The sequence below is a fragment of the Camelus bactrianus genome, chromosome X (genome assembly GCF_048773025.1).
Source record: "Camelus bactrianus isolate YW-2024 breed Bactrian camel chromosome X, ASM4877302v1, whole genome shotgun sequence".
NCBI lineage: Eukaryota > Metazoa > Chordata > Mammalia > Artiodactyla > Camelidae > Camelus > Camelus bactrianus.
In genome coordinates this window covers 82,055,438-82,074,314 of record NC_133575.1, presented here as the reverse complement: position 1 = coordinate 82,074,314, position 18,877 = coordinate 82,055,438, and the positions used below count along the sequence as shown (strand labels likewise).

At 44.2% G+C, this 18,877-nt stretch overlaps 1 protein-coding gene across 5 annotated transcripts in view; it reads right to left on the bottom strand.

Moving 5' to 3' along the window:
- CHRDL1 (chordin like 1) overlaps nucleotides 1-18,877 on the bottom strand; it is a 123,361-nt gene that overhangs the window by 63,682 nt on the left and 40,802 nt on the right. The gene's annotated exons all lie outside the window — the stretch shown is intronic.

The following is an 18,877-nucleotide window of genomic DNA, read 5'->3' as shown; positions in this document are numbered from 1 at the left end:
AATAACACTGTATTGCATACTTTAAAGTCGCTAAGAGAATAAATCTTAAAATTCCTCATCATAAGAAAAAAATCTGTAACTATATGGGGACAGATGTTAACTAGACTTACTGAGTTGATCATTTTGCAGTATATACAAATATTGAATCATTACACTGTACACCTGAAACTAATGTAATATGTCAATTATACTTCAGTTAAAAAATCTACACCGAGATACCATTTTTCTTATCAGATTTGCAAAAATCCAAAAGTTTGATTAATAAACTTTTTCAGCAAGGCTGTCGAGAACTGATACAAACACTATGGAGAGAAATTCAGCAGTATCTATCAATTTTAAAATATATGTATTTATGACCCAATAGTAGGATTTACTTTTAAGAATTCATGCTACAGATATACTTGCACATGTGTGAAATATCTAAAAGTTATTCACTGCAGCACATCTGGTTAAATATGTGATGACTCACTAATACAACAAAATAGTATGTAGTTGTATAAAAGAATGAGTAAGCTCTCTATGCACTAACATAGAAAGATAGCTTATTAGGTGAAAAAAACATAAAGTGCAAAATTCTATAAATAATATACTACTTTTTATGTAAATAGAATATATTTTAAAGAGTATATATTTATATTTGCTTGTATTTTCATAAAGAAAATCTGGAAAGATACATAAGAAAACATTGAAAGTTATGGGGGAACTATGTTCTAGGGAGAAAGGTAAGAATTGGATGGATGTGGGATGGGGTGAATTAGACATCTTACTGCATATCTTTATATATACCTTTTTATATGTAAATATATATAATCATATATACACATACATATATCATTCATAGTCCTGAATGATACAAATGTTCCTATTCAAAAATTAAATTTGAAGAGTCTATATTTGAAAAAGATTCTACTTCAAGACCATTTTGGGTCTCTTCTCACCATAGAAAATCAATCCTACAAAGCTGGTCATAGAAGTTCATTTCTATTACCACTGGGACCGACTTTAGCCAGGCCTGTGTTTCCAGTGTGATTACACTGAGCTGGTTCTCTCCTGCAGACACTATTCAGCACCTTTGGGGAGAGAGGTGGGGGATCTATTACACTGCTTTCTGAAACAAACTGCTTTAAATAAAGTTTGTAAATTTGGGCTGACATCTGGGCCTTGGCTCAGCTGGAAAGAAAGCAGGTAAATAAGGATGCTAATGGGACACCTCTTGCGCTCCTCCAAGGAGCACCACTGTAATGGAGGGAAGAATAGTTGGGCGCTGCATCTCGGTCAAGCTAGGTCAGAGTATACAGAAAGGATGTGACACATCTTGCAGAATTAATGCATCCCAAACAGTAGGTGTCTAAAGTCCCCTTCCAAGAAAGAAACATTGCTCACCCTCTGAGGCCATGTGGGTTCAAATGAGTTTTTCTCTGGGATGCTCACTGAAATCAAAAGTATTTCTTCAAATGAGTCCATCAGCTAAAGCAATGACACCTTCCATTTAGATTGTTCCTTCAGCTCTCCAATCACTATTACTTCTTTTTGCCTTTGGCTGCTCAAAGTGATGACTTAACTAGACCTGCTGTCCTTAGGCAGAGACCTGTGATTTCCAGATCTTCCCCAAACTCTCCTTCTCCATAAAAACTTAATCCTTCTGTGTCCCATCACATTGAGGCCCTGCTGGGGTGGGGGTGGGGGTTAGCACTCATCTTCTTGACTAATTCATACCAAGGTGCCAATGGAAGACAATATTTAAAAAACAGGTTCTTTTTCTAGATAATTAAATTGTAACTTGGGCCTTTGATGCTTTATCCATAATGAGGCTGTAGAGCACAGGGCAAGGAGGGCAAAACATTCTGAAACTTAGGGCTCAATGTGGGGGAGTTTACTGACAATACAGCCTCTAAGATCTGTCCTAGTGGGCAGAAAGGCCTTACTTTAGGGTGTCCAAATTGTGTTCGAATTCCAGCTCCCCTACTAATTAGGTACCACTCATTAACTAAGCAAATCACCTAGCATTCTTGAACCTCAGTTCTCCCATCTATAAAATGGGGTTGATAATAGTACCTACCTCATAGGTTGTTGTGAGGATCAAATGAGGTGAGACACCATGCTCAGCATAGTGCCAGGTATATATTAGTGCTCAGCAAATGCCCTTATTGTTATATTACTACTAGCTTTAAATGATAGGGTTTCTGGAAGGCAGAAAGCAGGTTGATAAGGGAAGAAATGTGGGGCTGTTTGTTCTTACAGTGCCTCTTATAGACTGGATGTTTGTGTCCCCTTCACCAAATTCATACACTGAAGACCTAATCCCCAATGTGATGGTACTTTAAGGTGGGCCTTTGGGAGCTGGGACCCTGATGAATGGGATTAGTGCCCTTATAAGAAGAGACAGGGGAGATGATGTCTTCTCTTAGCCATATGAGGACACAGCATGAAGGTGGCTGTCTATAAGCCAGGAGGCAGTCTCTCACCAGACGCCAGATATGCTGGCACCTTGATCTTGGACTTTCCAGCCCCTAGAACTGTGAGAAACAGGTGTTTGTTGTTTAAGCCATTCACCTCTGATATTTTTGTTATAGCAGCCCAAACCGACTAAGACAAGTGTCTTTCACTGCCCTGTAAAATGTCTCAAATATTGCCAGGTTCTGAGTGTAACTAGAGAGTCACTTCTGAATCATCACGTTTACTAAGAATCCTTCTGTGCCTCAGCTTCCAGCTGACTCCATCTGCCCTATCACCCCATCTCAGTGGGGAGCCCACTGAGAGTGATTTCTCTAGCCAAGCAGCTGAGTTCTGGCGAAAGCCATTTACCAAACGCAGAGTCTCTGCTTTAGATTTCCTGAGGGCTCCAGACAGGTGGATTTATTTAAGGGTCATGAGTGTATCTGTGATTGAGTAGTCCTGAAGGTCAAAGGAGAAAATCCGAACTCAGCCAGCTCTCCCACTGTATTCTGGCCATTATTTCCAGGCTCCTCTCCTGCTGCATGTGTTCTAGAGCCACTAAACAAGTCATTGTGGATTGGTCTGCGTTTCAGCTTTGTTCTGGGTCAGTACCTGAGCTCTTCCCTGGAATTTCATATTTTTCAGTTTAGGATGCCTCTCTCCTTCCCCTCTTCATCCATTTCCCCTCTGCCTGCCCTTTATGGCCCAACTCTAGTCTTACCTCTTCAAAAAAGCCTTGTCTAACTATTTCCACACTCAAAGGTCTCTTTAGGGGAAGGGAAAAGAGTAGAGCAGAGTGCTCCTGCTATGTCAGAGCTTCCAAAGGTGGCAGGTTCACTCTGTCCCAAACTCTCTTCTTCTCTGCTCTGCCAGAGTGCTTGACATGGTCCCAGCTTCAAGTATTAATTAGATTAGGGCTCTGCCTTTCCCAGAGGTTTAATAAGTTCACAGTAATGAATACTGAAGACTGAACAGTCCCCCAATAAAGAGCAAGGTCTTGGAGGCAAGGGGACAAAAACCACAGTGACACACCACTTCGCACCTACTTGGACAGCTATAATAAAAAAAGGAAATAATAATAAGCATTGGCAAGGATGTGGGGAAAATGGAACCTTTGTATATTGGTGGTGGGAATGTGAAAATGTAAAATGGTACAGCTGCTGTGCAAAAAAGTTTGGCAGTTCCTCAAAAGTTAAACATAGAGTTACCGTATGAACCAGTAATCCCACTTCTAGGTGTATACTCAAGAGAACTGAAAGCAGAGACTCAAACAGATCCTTGTACATGAAGGTTCATAGCAGCGTTATTCATAATAGTCAAAAGTGGAAACCACCCAGTGTCCATTAACAGATGAAATGATAAATAAAATGTGATGTATCAGACAATGGAATATAAATCAGTTAGAATGGATGAAACTTGAAAACATTATGCTAAGTGAAATAAGCCAGACACGAAAGGTCACATACTATACGATTCCATACGAACCAGGAGCTGGGGGGAGGGAAAACAGGGCGTGACTGCTAGTGGGTATGGGGCTTCTTTCAGGGATGATGAAAACATTCTAGAATTAGACAGTGGTGATGCTGGCAATATCTTGTAAATACACTAAAACCAACTTAACTGTACTCTTTAAAAGGATAAATAGTATGTAAATTATATCTCAAATAAAGCTGTTACCAAAAAATTTAAACGACCACACATCCTACAGTGCAGACACAAAGGCTTAGTATCAGCGTGGGGCAGGCCTGGACAAACTGAAAGCGCTCTGTGCCCTGGTGACAGGGAGGCAGGTGAAGACTAGAAAGGTCAATGAAAAGGAAAGGGAGAACCATAAAGGGGCCGAGAGGGTCAATCCCAAGTCATAATTTTGTCCATGGGGTATGCACCTTGGGAGTTGGGGTAGGTCTCCCAGACAGCTGAGCTCAAGGAGGGGGCTCATGGGGGAAGGACTTTCCCATCTGGAATCTTCAAGGACACTCTTCAGTATGACCAGTGGCCTCCCTACTCCGACCCCAGGCCCAACCCTCCATGGGGTCCCAAGCCAGGAAATTCCTGCAGCAGATTCAGCAGATCACTCTGCAGCTAAGCAGACAGACACAACACTCTGTCCCAACCAAGAAGGTGCCGAGTGAGAGGAAACAGTAATCTGCCGATCCAGCTGGAGAGGAGAGGGGAAGAGGGCGCTGAAAGCTCACACCCCCAGTGTAATCCCAGCTCGTCCCCTCCTCATCCGGAACCCATCTGCGGGCTGTTTATCATCCCACTTCCGTTAATGTTTCAGCTGCTGTCAGTCAGTAGCTGACCCTGCCTGAAAATGCCATCTTGTCAGACAGATGTGGAGGAGAAGGATGACTTGAGGAGAGGCTTTGTGCAAGAGGAAAGCACGCCTCTGTGGGGCAAGGGGTTCCGGCAGGCTGGGCGCTCGATCTGGGGGAGAAGGGGAGCACATGCATTCTTGGCTGGGTAGGGCAGCTGACTTGCTGTCTTTGCATCTCTGGGCCTCAGTTTCTACAACTTTCTGCGTTTGTGAGTATGTGAGTGTGTGTTTGTTGTGGGGAATCATTTCACTTGCTTCTATTTCATGCAGACATAGAACAAACAAGATTCTATTTTTTGAAAAAGCCTGGGGAGAAAAGACACTATATGCAACACAAACAATTGATTCTGATTGTCTCCAGCTTACCAAGTGCAGTCCTTCTGAAGGTAAAAAGAGATGTATAATTGTGTCTGTTCCAGCGGTCTGGTGTCCAGAGTTTATACATCCCCTGAGGGTTCAGCCAACTCAGAAAACACCCCTCAGCTTGTGATTCTCTGCCTTTCAGGTAGGAGATTTCGCCTTGCTGTGTCAGTCACCTGCCTTCGGGCCAGCACCTGGAGCTGAAGCTCTGTATATGGATACGTGCAGAGCGGCATCATGGGGCACAGCCCAGCCAGAGTGATGAAGTGCATCTCAGAGATGCATCCCCACGGCTAAAGAACACTCTCTGTAATACCAGCTGGTCCTCATCCCCACTGCATGCCTTGCCAGCTCTGCTCTGACTCATGCTAGACCCACCCACCCCCGCAGCCTACCCTCTGCTTACTCATCTCTTACCCAGCACTCACCATCTGTCAAACACACTGATTTCTTGCAGCAACTCCAATGGTCTGCCCGTCGGTACCCTACCTACAATCTAGCACCTGGTAATAGATGTACTGCTTGCTGAGTGATCAACAAGTGCAAAGGTGTCGGGGCTTATGTCTTGACCTATCTCCTCCTGGCTCTAGCACTGGAACAAAGGAACAAAACACCCAAATAGTGATATACACTTGAATGTCACAAGTCTATTCTTAATGTTGTTAAGCTCTAAGTGTGCACCTCCAGGGGTGAGGGGGTTCTTCATTTAAGTCCTAGAGATCTGGAGAGAAATAAATATGATGACTCTTCAAAGGGATTCTGAAGCAAGTTTTGAGTGCATGCATTCTTCTGGGAAGAGGGTCCGTGGGTTCCATTAGACTCTCAAAGCATTCCATTACTCAAAAGAGGTGCCTGCACTATTTTAACACAAAGCGAGGGGTCTGTGGGTTTCACCTCAGAAGCACTGGATCTTGGCAGGCAACTCAGTCCAGTTTCTAGGGCTCTAGGGCTATGCATGCTCATTTTCAGCCTTCTGTGTGCTGAGAGCAGTTACTGGTGAAAGCTTCCCATAATCCAATCTTTAGAGGGAACCTCTACGTCCTTTCCTGTCAAAATGTCTTCTTCCACTTTACTGAACAGCTTTATCATCAGCTCCATTATTCAGCTCATGGACCATTCCAATCACATTACATAAGCCTTCTAGGGTTTCCCATGTACATCTCCAAGAGAAAACTGGAAATGGCCTTCTCTCTTGACAGATGGAAATGAGGCCCAGAGCTTCCCGGGGGAAGACCATTATTTAGTGCCAAAGCCAGGATTTAAACTTAGGTTTCCTAATTTTACAGAAAGCCACAAAATATGAGGGCAAGAGAAGCCCATTAAAAGCAACTCCAACAATTGAAGGAAAAGATAAAACACAAATCCCTCTGTTTTCAGGGGCGAATTCCCGAATCTCAACTCTTCATCCGAACTTGGATTATGTAGCCCAATGAAAAGAACCCCTTCTGCAGTGGATATGATCTATTGTTCTTTTGCTACTACACTGTGGGTTTTTAAAATTTTTAATTATCCAACGGTATAATAAATGGACTTGCAGTTGAGGAGAGAATGTTAAATCAACTCTTCTGCATGACGCCTAATTGTTAATGACAGGTTTTGTGGTAACATGTGTCACTCACTGCCTTCCTCTTCTCCCTAAATAAATTAAGAATGAGTTCTACTATTACTTGGTTAGTTCTAATCCTTTGGGAAGCAGGCTTTTTTTTGAAGGTCAACGACCCTTTGAAATGGACAAATTAGTCACTACCCTCAAGCAGCATTTACAGAAACAATGTGAGGCATCTGGCTGAGACAGTGGGGAGTGCGGTCAAGCATTCCTTTGTATTGCCTACACAAGCATTTCCCAAGTCCGCTCTGCAGAGCACTACTAGTCCACAAGACGCTCTGTGAAAACAAAATTCTGTGCTTCAAATAAAATTGGGAAAAGATCCATCGTCTATGCTCACAACAACCCTTTCAGCGTGTTAAAGGATCTCAGAAATTCCATAAAAAAAAAACCTGTTGAATTACAACCCAGCATTTTCTCTGACTGACTTTCCTGAACCATCAGACTTTTTTCTTTTCATCTGTGTAACAGCTATGAACATCCCAAGAACACTCCCCTGCACCACATCTAAAAAGCAGATATGTTGAGGATCTGGATCTCTGCCATCTCATGGACACTAAAAAGTACTGAATTCAGGACCCCACCCCTACTTTCGGTCACTCAACCTTCAGCTGAGACCTAGCAAGTTTCTCTTACATGGCTGCACAGCCTCTCCTGCATCTTTTTCTTTCTTCCTTCATTTCATTAGTGAGCTTTGTAAACCTAGAGAAAACGCCCCCTGTGAAATACTGTAGAGTGCTATTAACTTGAACCATACAGTCTGGCACTCGCAACGACAGCCCAATGACATTAGGCACTGGAGATACAAAGAAGTCCAGCCCAGGAGTTTGGACCGTGCCTGTATACGATGAGAAGCCAGTGAAGTGATTTGAGCAGTGCAGTTATCTGATGAGATTTACATTTCTGGAAGACTGTTCTGGGATGACTGGAGGAGAGACCGTGAGGTTGGAGGCAGGACCTGTCAGGAGGCGAGTGAAAGAGCCTATTGCTATCACATTACATCCTAAAGGAAGAAAAGAGGCATTCATTACTTGAGGATTAATTGGGAAAACTTATCCCCAAACAGGCTTTTTGTTGTGTTTGGAAATGTGTTAGCAGCAGGCTTCAGAAAGTGGTCCCTGGAGGCCATTGGCAGAGGCTGCAGGGAAGGCGGTGGCAGATGAAGCCTGAGGGCTGCTGGAGCCAGCCAGCGCTATTAGGGAAAGGCCGTCCACCTCTTCCTGGAGACCAGACGAGACAGCTCATCTGCCATGTCACAGAACTACCAGAGGAAAAGACAAAGTATCATGTTTCTCCTCTTAGGAAATCCTTTAAGAACCGAAGCCAAAGTCCCTTCAGGGCAAAGAGTAATGTAGGTAAACATACACAATGCAGAGAACAGAAAGGGCGTGTTAGAGAATCTAGATTCAAAAGGACTCCACCACCGATTGCCGTGAGGTGGTGGCTGTTCCTCAGGAAACGGAGGCATGATAGTAATGTCAAAGCTTCACGCAAATTTCAAGTTTGAAACTGGGATTCGTCTTTTGGCAGCCACGTGCTCATAAGATGACCCCTCTTCTCATTGTAGAGTTATTAGTGGGGAAGGTGGTCATAAGGGTCAGAGGTTACGTAAGTAAATAAGGTTTGTTACCATCTTCAGATTTACCAAGGCTACAAAAGCAGCAGGAGGCTCAATCATTGCTTTGGACCAGTAATTCTCAAAATGGGACCTCAGTTCTCAAGTGGTCCATGGTCTTTGGTGGGAGCAGTTTCAAGCTCTACCCATCGGCCCACCCCTGATTGGGAATCACTGAACAGAGTGAGAGATGTCACTGATGGGAGTGAGGCTTATGCAGACAATTTAGAGGCAAAAAAGAATTTGAGAGCCACAGTTCCAATAACTGCAGTAGTGGCATCAATAACATTAGTTATTTAGTCATTACTGACTCGTGCTTACACTGTACGCTCACGTTCATTAGCTCTTTTCTCCCTATGGCCACCCTAGGAGGTGGGATTGCTATAACTACCTTTACGGATGAGGAAACTGAGGTTAGGGAGTGGTCAAACTAGCACTGGAGCCAAGATCTCGGGCTCAAGAAGTGGAGCTACCCGGCATTGCTCTCAAGCTCTAGGCTGCATTATCTGAAACTACAGCCGGGGTAAAACAGCTATGCAACATAAAATCTTTTCTGTCATTCTAATTGCTTTTCCCAAGTTCTTCTCACTGTTGCCTCTAAAAAGGAAATCACTCTTTCTGTCTTTCACACATACAGGCACATAGAAGGTCTAAAAAAACAGAAAGTAGCTGATCAAAAGGATGTACTTGACTACATCACCGCACGTTAGCCTCAAATGGTTGGGGAGAGTGAGAGAAAGGGTGTGCGGGGAGGCTATGCCCTCGGGTTGTGCCTTCTTGAGAATGGCAGAAGCAGGGAATGTTAAAAACTGCAGATTACCTTATAAATTACTGGGCCAGTGAAATAATCTTAGAACAGAACAATTTCCTCTCTAGAACCTGAAAATAGCATTGGATGGCCAGATCCTCTTTGCAAAGACCACCAACCCCCTATTCAGAGTGAGGTCCAGGAACCAGCAGCATTAGTGTCACCTGAGAGCTAGTTAGAAATGCAGAATCTCAGACCCCTCCCTCCACTCAGAACTCCTGGGTCAGCATCTCATTTCAACAAATACCCAGGGATTCACGTGTACTTTAAAGTTGGAGAGGCACTGCTTTAGGGCTTCTGGATCGAGAGCTCATTTTCTTCAGAACCTTCAATAATGCCCTAGAAATAAGTCCACTTCTCAATGGTTAATGAATATGAAGAAGGCTTTTTATTCTCAGTTCTAGATGTATGCATATAGCGCCTGTTCCACGCTGCTTCAATCTATGGCCCACAGGGGTACAAACACAGGCAATCTTAGAACTGTGTTTCCTGCCACCCATAACTTTTGTCTGCAACTCCCATTTCTGTAAGAAATGGCCAAATACATATAATTAAAAACCAGGATCCTGGGGAAGTGAGGGAATCTATGCAAAATCACAAATACTTGGGACTACAGCAGTGGTTCTCAACTGAGGGTGATTTTTCCACGAGGGGACATTTGGCAGTGTCGGAAGACATTTTTTATTGTCACAAGTTGGGGAGGATGCTACTGGTGTCTGGTGGGTAGAAGCCAGGGAAGCTGCTAAACAGCCCCCAATGCACAGGACAGCGCCTGATAACAAAGATATATCTAGCCCCAAAGCAGTTAAGAAAACCTGGACTTGAGGAAATAATACAGACAAATGACCGGATCCCTAAATATTCTATACACAGCTAGGGAGAAAGGGAACCTGGAAGGGCTTTCTCCATTCTGACCAACAGCTATGGGTTGGACACGAAAGTTCTAGCTGCCCTTGAAGGAGTGATGCACTCCTTTGGCTTAGAGAGTTGAGCTTTCCCTCGACCTAAAGTTCTTCTCCAAAACCACACCATGTAAAACCAACTGCTCAGGAAGTCACAATACACATAGAAAATCTTTTTCACAAATACTAATTTTCAAACCTAGCATTAAATAAAACCAGAAGAAACCATACTTTCATTTTTTTTCCTTTTGCAACAAAAGGTACATACCATGAAGTAATTAAAAATTAAATTAAAAAAAAACCCTGAAACAAGAAGTAGCTATAAGAAATACCAACCAATAGAGTTAACATAATTATTATATATAAGCATTAAAGGATTCTGAATGCCCTGGTAGCCAGGGTAAAAAGAGAAAAAAGATTAGTTGTATAGTTTCCCCTTTTACTGGCTTCCTTTTCGTTTCTAAGAGTGATTTATAAACAGTTCAGGATTCAGAATGAGTTGCCCAGGGTCACTGATCATAATTTCAATGAATGTCAATTCTTTCACTTTCTTGCTCCTAGGACACACAGCCCAAGTCTCTGTAGCAGAAAAAAAAATGTAATTGCCCTTACCTATGGGTCCAGAGGCACTGTGAAATACAAAGTAAATGTGAAGTTTGATGAAATTGCATTTATAATATAAGTTCTCTGAGGGCAGGACTATTCTCTTACTCCACCAAGGCCTATAATGCTGCTCCATGAGTGTCAAACACTTCAATATTGAGAGGATGTTGGTGAAGACTTTGGTCTGAGACTCAGCAGTTGGAGCCCTTCCTACAAAAAAAATCACCCTTGCTTAAGACAAATACACAGTAGTGCTGAATGCTTTGGATCAACCCTATCCACCTCCCCAGCACCCAGCTATACTATGTTTCACAGCCTCACCTGCACTTAGGTGGGGCTAAGTGAATGAGTTCTAGCCAATAGAATGTAGTGAGAAATGACGTACACGTCTTCAAAGCCTGGCTGGCAAAACCTCGCACACAAATTTCCTTCTCTCTTTTTTTCCCCTAGACTGAGGGCCACATACAGAAAATCCAGTGGAGAACCTAGAGGATGGAGAGGCCACTACAGTGAAAGGAGCCTGGGTCCCTGAATGACTTCATGGAGCAGAGCCCTCCCTCTCCACACTGCCCCAACTCCTTGTGTTTAGCCACTGAGAGGTTGGGATTGTTACAGCAATTATCTTATCCTGATTCGTCTTTACTCTCTCCTCTAAAATGTGAGCTATAAGTTTCATATTAGCCCATAATATTGCATTAATATCACCTAATATCACTTCTTACCTACCATTCACTTGCCACTTCCTTCTTCCATCTTGACCACTGCTCTCCAAAGCATGAAGGGAAGTAACTGCCTAGAGTCAATATGTGGAGAATTTCCTCGAGTCCAAATTCCCATTATGATCCAGCAACCTCACTCTGGGCATATATCCAGAGGAAACTCTAATTCAAAAAGATCCATGCACCCCAATGTTCATAGCAGCTGTATTTACAACAGACAAGACATGGAAGCAACTTAAATGTCCATCAACAGATGATTGGATAAAGAAGGTGTGGTATATTTATACAATGGAATACTACTCAGCCATACAAAAAAATAAAATAATGCTATTTGCAGCAACATAGATGGACCTGGAGATTGTCATTCTAAGTGAAGTAAGCCCGAAAAAGAAAGAAAAATACCATATGATATCACTCATATGTGAAATCTAAAAAAAAAAAGAACACAAATGAACTTATTTACAAAACAGAAAAAGACGCAGAGACATAGTAAACAAACTCAGGGTAACCAGGAGGGAAAGAGGATGGAGAGGGATAAATTGCGAGTTTGGGAATAGAAGATACTAACTACTGTATATAAAATAGATAAACAACAGGGTCTTACTGTATAGCACAGTGAACTATATTCAATACCTTATAATGGCTTATTATGAAAAGGAATATGTATATATGAATACATATGTGTGTGTATATATATACACGAATCACTATGCTGTATGCCAGAAATTAACACAACATTGTAACTTGATTATACTTCAATTTAAAGAAAAGCAAACCAAAATAAAATCAAACCCAGAGGCATGAGAAGTCCAACTGTTCTCAGGCCTACTGCCCAAGGGCAATCAATCCTTGGATCCAATGGCATGAAGGACCTGGGTCAGAGGTCTAACTTTATATCCATGGCTCATCTACACAGCATTTTAGGGAATGGATACTGTCCCAATGCTTTAGTTCCTAAGCTATCCACTCATGTGTCAATGCCAATGACCAGCAGGGCTGAGGAAGGCCAGGCAGGGCTGGGCAAAAGAGACACTTAGACCAGATAACCTAAGGGCTAGGCAAGGAAGGACAAGAAGAAAACTGGGAAGGAGTCTGTGGTAGTCATTAGGGCTATCCATCATATTCATCAACATTCCACATGGCAGCATTGCACTTCCCTGTGTCCTAGAGGTCAAAGCATGACCACGTGCCTTTCTCTGGCCAATGACAAATGAACAGAAGTAATCTGTGTCACTTCTGGGCAGAAGTCTTTAGGAGCCAGGACACAAATTGCTACGTTCCCTTCCCATGCCACTGGAACGAATTTCCAGATGGCAAGGCTCTGTCAGCCAGGGTCCCCAGATGAGAATGACATGTGTTACATGGAGATGGACAGGCAGGATGAGAAGCAATAAACCTTTGTTGGTTAAAGCCACTGAGATTTGTAGGTTGTGACTGCATCATAACTTAATCTATTCTCATTGCTACAATATTTGAGCAAGAATGGACTTTCATATTCAAACTGGGAAAGATGAAAAATACTCCAATTTTTTAATCTCTTCCCCCAAAGAATTGAGGATAAAAGAGTAGTCTCTCTCCCAAAGTGATATTCAAAATGCCCTTAAGCACCTGAAACCAGTTCTCAGTTACGAACTGGACTAAGTACATTGTCTCGAACAGGGGTCATGGGCCAAATCCGACCTGCAATTTGTTTTGTAAATAAAGGTTTCATGCCCATTCATTTATGTGTTGTTTGTGGCCGCTTTCACACGACAGTGGAAGGATTGTTTCAACCAAGACTGTATGGTCTTCAAAGTCTAAAATATTTACTATCTGGCCCTTTGTAGAAAAAATAAAATTTCTGACCCCTGGTCTAGAAGACATCAAATGAAAACAGATCCGTGAAGTGTCTGGAAAAGAAATGCAACAAGCACTGCCACTCAGAGTAAAGAGTACATACTCTTGGTAGCTATGTAACCAAGAGCACACACAGATCAAGAGTTAGTACTAGCAGGATTTTAATTTGTGCTTCAGGCCTTTGGGGAGATAGAGAAGCAAAGGGAGCCCTGATATAAATGACTTCCAATAAGCACATGTTTTATAGCTCTGTTGTTTACCATCCACCCCCACCCCCACCCCAGTATCAGGATGGGGACAGAATCTGAACAAAGGATATACACAATATATGTCAGGATTAGTGAACCTGACAGTCCTCGGGATGACTCAGTGGAAAGTTGCTTAAGTGCTTGCTCAAAATGATTCACTGCCTGGAGATTCCATGGCAAGTGAGATTCTTAGCCTAAACTGGGCGGTACAGTTTGTCCACCTCCCTGAACTCAGCACAGGGCAAGCAGGCAGGCTCTAAGTGAAGGAGCAGGCTCTTGGAGGGGCTGATGAGGGTCTCAGCCTGCTGGAAGCAGGCTCTGCTGTGGCCACTGGCTGCCTCTGGGGGTGGGGGCTGGAATGCTAGGAATTCTGGGCTGGCTTAGCAGGCACTCCAACTGGCTTGGTGTTCTACATGCTCCAAAGACTTTCTCCAGTGTCCTTGGCATCCAATGACTGTACTTGGGCTTAAGATTTTTAGGGCTGGGTGGGTCCCTGGAAGCCTTCTATCTCAATACTTGATCACTCCTTCTTTAGGTGGTACCAGCAAACGAGCTGGCCATTCCACTGCAGATGGGACGCAGGCCATTTGTTCCCTTCCTTGGCCTGGCTCTTGGCAGAGCTGCCTGGAGGAGCCAGCTGCTTGGCTTAAACTAAGCTTTTGGTGGCTGTGAACACGTTTTGCTTCAGTTCAGCTATTGCTGAGTTACTGGCGGCTCTGGGTTGGGGGCAAAGATTTGGGGTAGGAAATAGGGAGAGGGAGATGAACAGACACTTTGCTTGGACCTATGAGTTGAACAGTCTTCCTTTTCAGCAGTTGATTCTGAGTTAGTTTGGACGGGGTGTTTTCTCTCCATTTCTAAGTGACCAGTAAGATATGGGCCCTAAGTCCTACTTGTGGTACCTTAAGTTTGTAGGCGATTGCTTTTGGCCACAGAAAAATTGGAGAAGGGAGGGAATTATGCCCCACGTTCCTGGTTATGCTGAAGTCTAAGAGAATTCAGAATGTGGATGGGGTCTGGAGCCCAAAGAGCTACAGCGTTTTCATCAGTTTGCTAGGCAGCTTCCTAAGGTTCTCTAGTTTAGACCTGAACGTCTGCAGAGGTGGTAGCCATATCCACAGAGCAGAGGTCCCTGGACTGAGACAGCATGGGCACTGGATAATTTGAAGGCACTGACTGAGACAGAAATAGATTCTCCTGAAAAATATAGCATAAAGACAACACATAATAGGAAACACATAGAGAATTAATTTCATCCCACAAACTTATCCAGAGCTTACATTGTACTTCGGCACACGAAGAGATAAAGATACTTGGGCTCCAGATTATTTTCAAATATCAGGGGATTCATTTAAGCTATACACAGTGAAGAGAGTGGAAAGGAACAGGATATTTACTCCTTTGAAACTTATCTGCAAGGGAGATGAGGCAGAAGCACAGTACAGGAGGTAGGGAGACCTGGGTTCCAGGCTACCCTAATTATAATGAGCACTGTAGCTTCGGGTAAGTTATAGAGTCTTTCCCTGTCTCCCTATTTGTTGAATGGGAGAGGAGGAGGCAGGACAAAAATCCTCTTCCAGATATAATTTTCTGTGGTTGTAGAATATGTGATTTCTGCTCTCAGAAAGTTTAGTTGCAAGGCCCTGAACAGACAGATGAAAGGTACAAACTTAAATTCAACGCAGCAGAAAAGTATCCAATAAATGGTCTAGAGCCATGCCATCTACTACAGAAGCCACTGGTCACATGTGTCTGTTTACATTCAAACTAACTGACTTTGAATAAAATGTAAAATGCAGTTCCACAGTCATACTAGTCACATTTCAAATGTTCAACAACCAAATGCACCAGTGACTGCCATATTGGACAGCACAGATACAGAATATTTCTGGCACTGCAAAAAGTTCTATTGAATAGCACTAGTATATTCAATGTGCATCAAGGATATTCAGAGAACACAGAACTTCCCCTCCATGCCTCCTAGGACTGGGCTCATCCGGCTGTCCAGCTGTGACCAATGCTGACCTTCCCAGACAGTGGGACTGTATTCTGGCCACCAGCCACTATTATTGCCCTGCTCAGGGAGCTCAGCCATGCCACACTTCCTCCAGTGACTCTGCTCCTTTGATCTTTCCCAAGGGCCTTTGGGTAAGCCATAGCCACCTAGCCCTCTCATGAAAAATTCCCTTTTAAACAGACCTATGAATAATCTAGATAATCCAGCAATTCATGCATCTTTTAGAGCTCCTCGGGCTATCTGCCCAGGAAGTATGGTATGCAACATCTGACAAAGAGCAGTGTGATTGATCAGTGAAAGTCAGTGTTGTATTTATTTGTTGGGAGAAGCAAGCATGGCCAGGACTGAGAAGAAAGTCCTTATATGCTCCCTCCACAGCACTATTAATAACATGGAAAAAAGTTATCCAATTTAATCCCAAAGACTGATTTGAAATCAAAACAAAGCAAGTGAAGGAAAGCAAAACAAAAGCACAGCGAACAGCGAGACAGGCACAAGTGCTCCCCAGGGTTCCTCTAGCTCGCGGGATGGGTGTGGGTGTGAGTGTGGGAGTGCGGTGGAGTGTGTAGTGAGGGTCACGTGTGTGTGAGTGGGAATGGCGGGGAGTGTTAGGCAGATTTGGAGGCTTTGGGGGTGAGGGCTAGGCAATTGTGCTCTGACTCAGAGGAGGATTCTCTGCTTGCTTCTCTCAGTGGGGAGAGGCGAATTCAACTTGTGTCGAACAACCTCATGCCCAATTCCTCTTAAGGGGGGCAGGGAGGACAGTGTCATAACACAAAGAGTGTTAATGGCTGCTATTTTAACAATCTAAACTCACTGCCCCAGGGCGCCAGGAGAAACTAAACAGTCTTAACTGCAAAGGGTGCAATTTCAAAAAATCAAATAAATAGCTGAAGGCACACTCACACTGAACTTGTGCCCAACTCGCTGTCAATCAACAAGTTTCCACTGAATTCGGGACAAGCCACCCCCTCGTCCAAAAAGAACACAGAAAACATTGGAAGTTCAGTTTGGGGGCAGCTGGATGATCTTATGTATCCTGTCCTTCCCAGTTGTTTTTTTTTTCCCCGTTTGCTCCTTCCTTCTCCAGCTAAGACTTTTGTTCCCTTATCCAGCCCCTCCCAAGTTAATTTCTTTCTAATGCATCTCCCTGGCTCTGGCCCTCAGTGCTGTGCCTCTTCTATTTTGTCTTCCCACACATGACAACAGACCTGCTGACCTGGGCCTCCAGGCAGGGCTGCACCGGCTGTACAACCACAGCTTCCCACCTGCCCTGTGCTCCGAGTGGAGACAGAGAAAGTAAACTCAAATGTACACCGAATAATGACTCCCCATGACAAAATTTCCATTTTGCCAAGCCACATGCTGAAATTTTATATTGCTTGAGGGTTAGGATGTGGCCTAGGAATAGATTTGAAACTGACAAGACACGGCCACTGAATCTTAGCATAAAATCCTCAGCTCCATCCTGGCCAGTGTGTTCCTACATTCCCAGACTGAACTCTGGCCCTGGATTCTAAAATAACAATGAGAACCTGCAATTACAGGCTTACTATGGGCTGGGCCCTGTGCTGAGCCCCTTACGTGTACTAATTCATTTACTCCTCAAAATCCTCTCTTGAAGCAGGAACTATTATCATTCCCTCACCTACCCACTCACACACAGTCAGTCTTACCCACTCAGACACACACCTCATGTAGGCTCACACTCACGCTGTGTGTGATCGCTGAACGAAGCCTCTGTGCTGTCTCCTCCACACTTAGTTCTTCCAAGGCCCCTCCCCAAAGTCTCTCCACTGACACCTAGAATTCTATCAGTTGTGACTTCTTTTAGTTAAGCATTTACATTTCTGTTGATAAAGAGAGAAGCCCCCGCCCGCTCCTCCTGGAAGGGGTAACCCAGCCTTCTTCCCATTAGGTGATAGCGACCATGTGAGCACTGAGTGGCTGGGAGAGAGGTGAGGATGTAGGGACTGAGAAAGATGAAAGGGGGTGCAAAAAGATGTCTGAGAGTACTAAACACAAACTTCACCTCCTCCCAACGTTTGCAGTGGCCTAGAGGATCAAAGTAATGTCAAACTCTAGGATGTATGAGATCATTTGAGACTGGGATTCCATCAACCTGACCTTTCCAGCTTCCTCCCTTCCACATGGTCCACACTCACTCCAGTCCCGCCCCCCTCGCACATGCCTTTGCACATGCCCCCACCCCACCCCTTCTCCAACTGGCAAAGTTCCATTCCTCTGTCAGAACCCAGCTAGCTTGAATGTCAAATGCTGACTGGCTCTTGTAGAGTGTCTCTCTCTCTCTCTCTCCTGTCTCTGGTTTCTGGCTGCCCGGCTGTTGTACACACCTCTACTGGAGTACTCATCACATTATGTTGTCATGATCTCGTCATACCTGTGTCCCCCACTAGACTGGGAGCTCCTTGAGGCGGGGACTCTGAAACCTCAGCACCATACAAGGGATCTGGCCCAAAGCTTGTACTCAGTGATCATTTGTGGAATGAGTGACTGAGTGACTGAATGAGTGAGTGGACATGCATCATCAACTCTGGTTGGGAGGAATTCTCCCTTTCCCGGGTTTCTCTGGGTAAGGCTGCTGTCCACTGTTTCTCAATAGGGTCACCACTGGAATTTGGGGTGGGACACTTCTTCACTGCATTGTGTTCCTCCTCACTGTGTAACATTAAGCATCCCTGGTTCCTGCCTACTAAATGCCAAGGACATCCCCCAATCACTGTGATGACCAAAACAGGTTCTCTAAATTTCCAAAGCTGGGGGAGAAGTGTGGAGGGGAGCGGTCGTCCCTGGCTGGGAAGCAGCACTACAGCCATGGTTTCTCCCCCTGATCCTGGTGGTCTGAGGGGCCTTTACAGTAGGGTCATGCTATGCTCCCGCACAAGGTGTTGGAAGACAGGCTCCAGCCAGAATGTGAATTAGTAAGAAAGCAGGGAGTGAGGCAGTTCAGGCCTGCTTGCAGGAATTACGGCAGCCTAATCAGCACACAATAGTACTGAGCAAAGAATCCTGCTCAACATTTTTATGACTGGGGGCAGCAGGAGGGGTCAGGCCTAGCCCAAAAAAATCCCCGTGAAGCTTTCAAGGCAGCCCAGAGACTGTGACCTTGTCTCTGAGTGCATTCTCAGCACTACCGCCCTGTTTCTGCCAAGGGTTCGCTCTGCTTTGAAAACATCAGCATTACTGGGCATCACACTCTTTTAGGGCACCTCTGAAAATCTAATCAGAAAGAAATAGAAAGGGAAGGCAGAGGTGATGCCATTCATTTTATGCCTTCTGCCCAACACTCATTAAACCTGTCACCTGTTTCCTTTAGACGCCCCCCACAACTTTTCCCTGACGTTGGAGACATATGGCCAGCGCCCTGGTCCCGGGGCTGCTGTCATTGA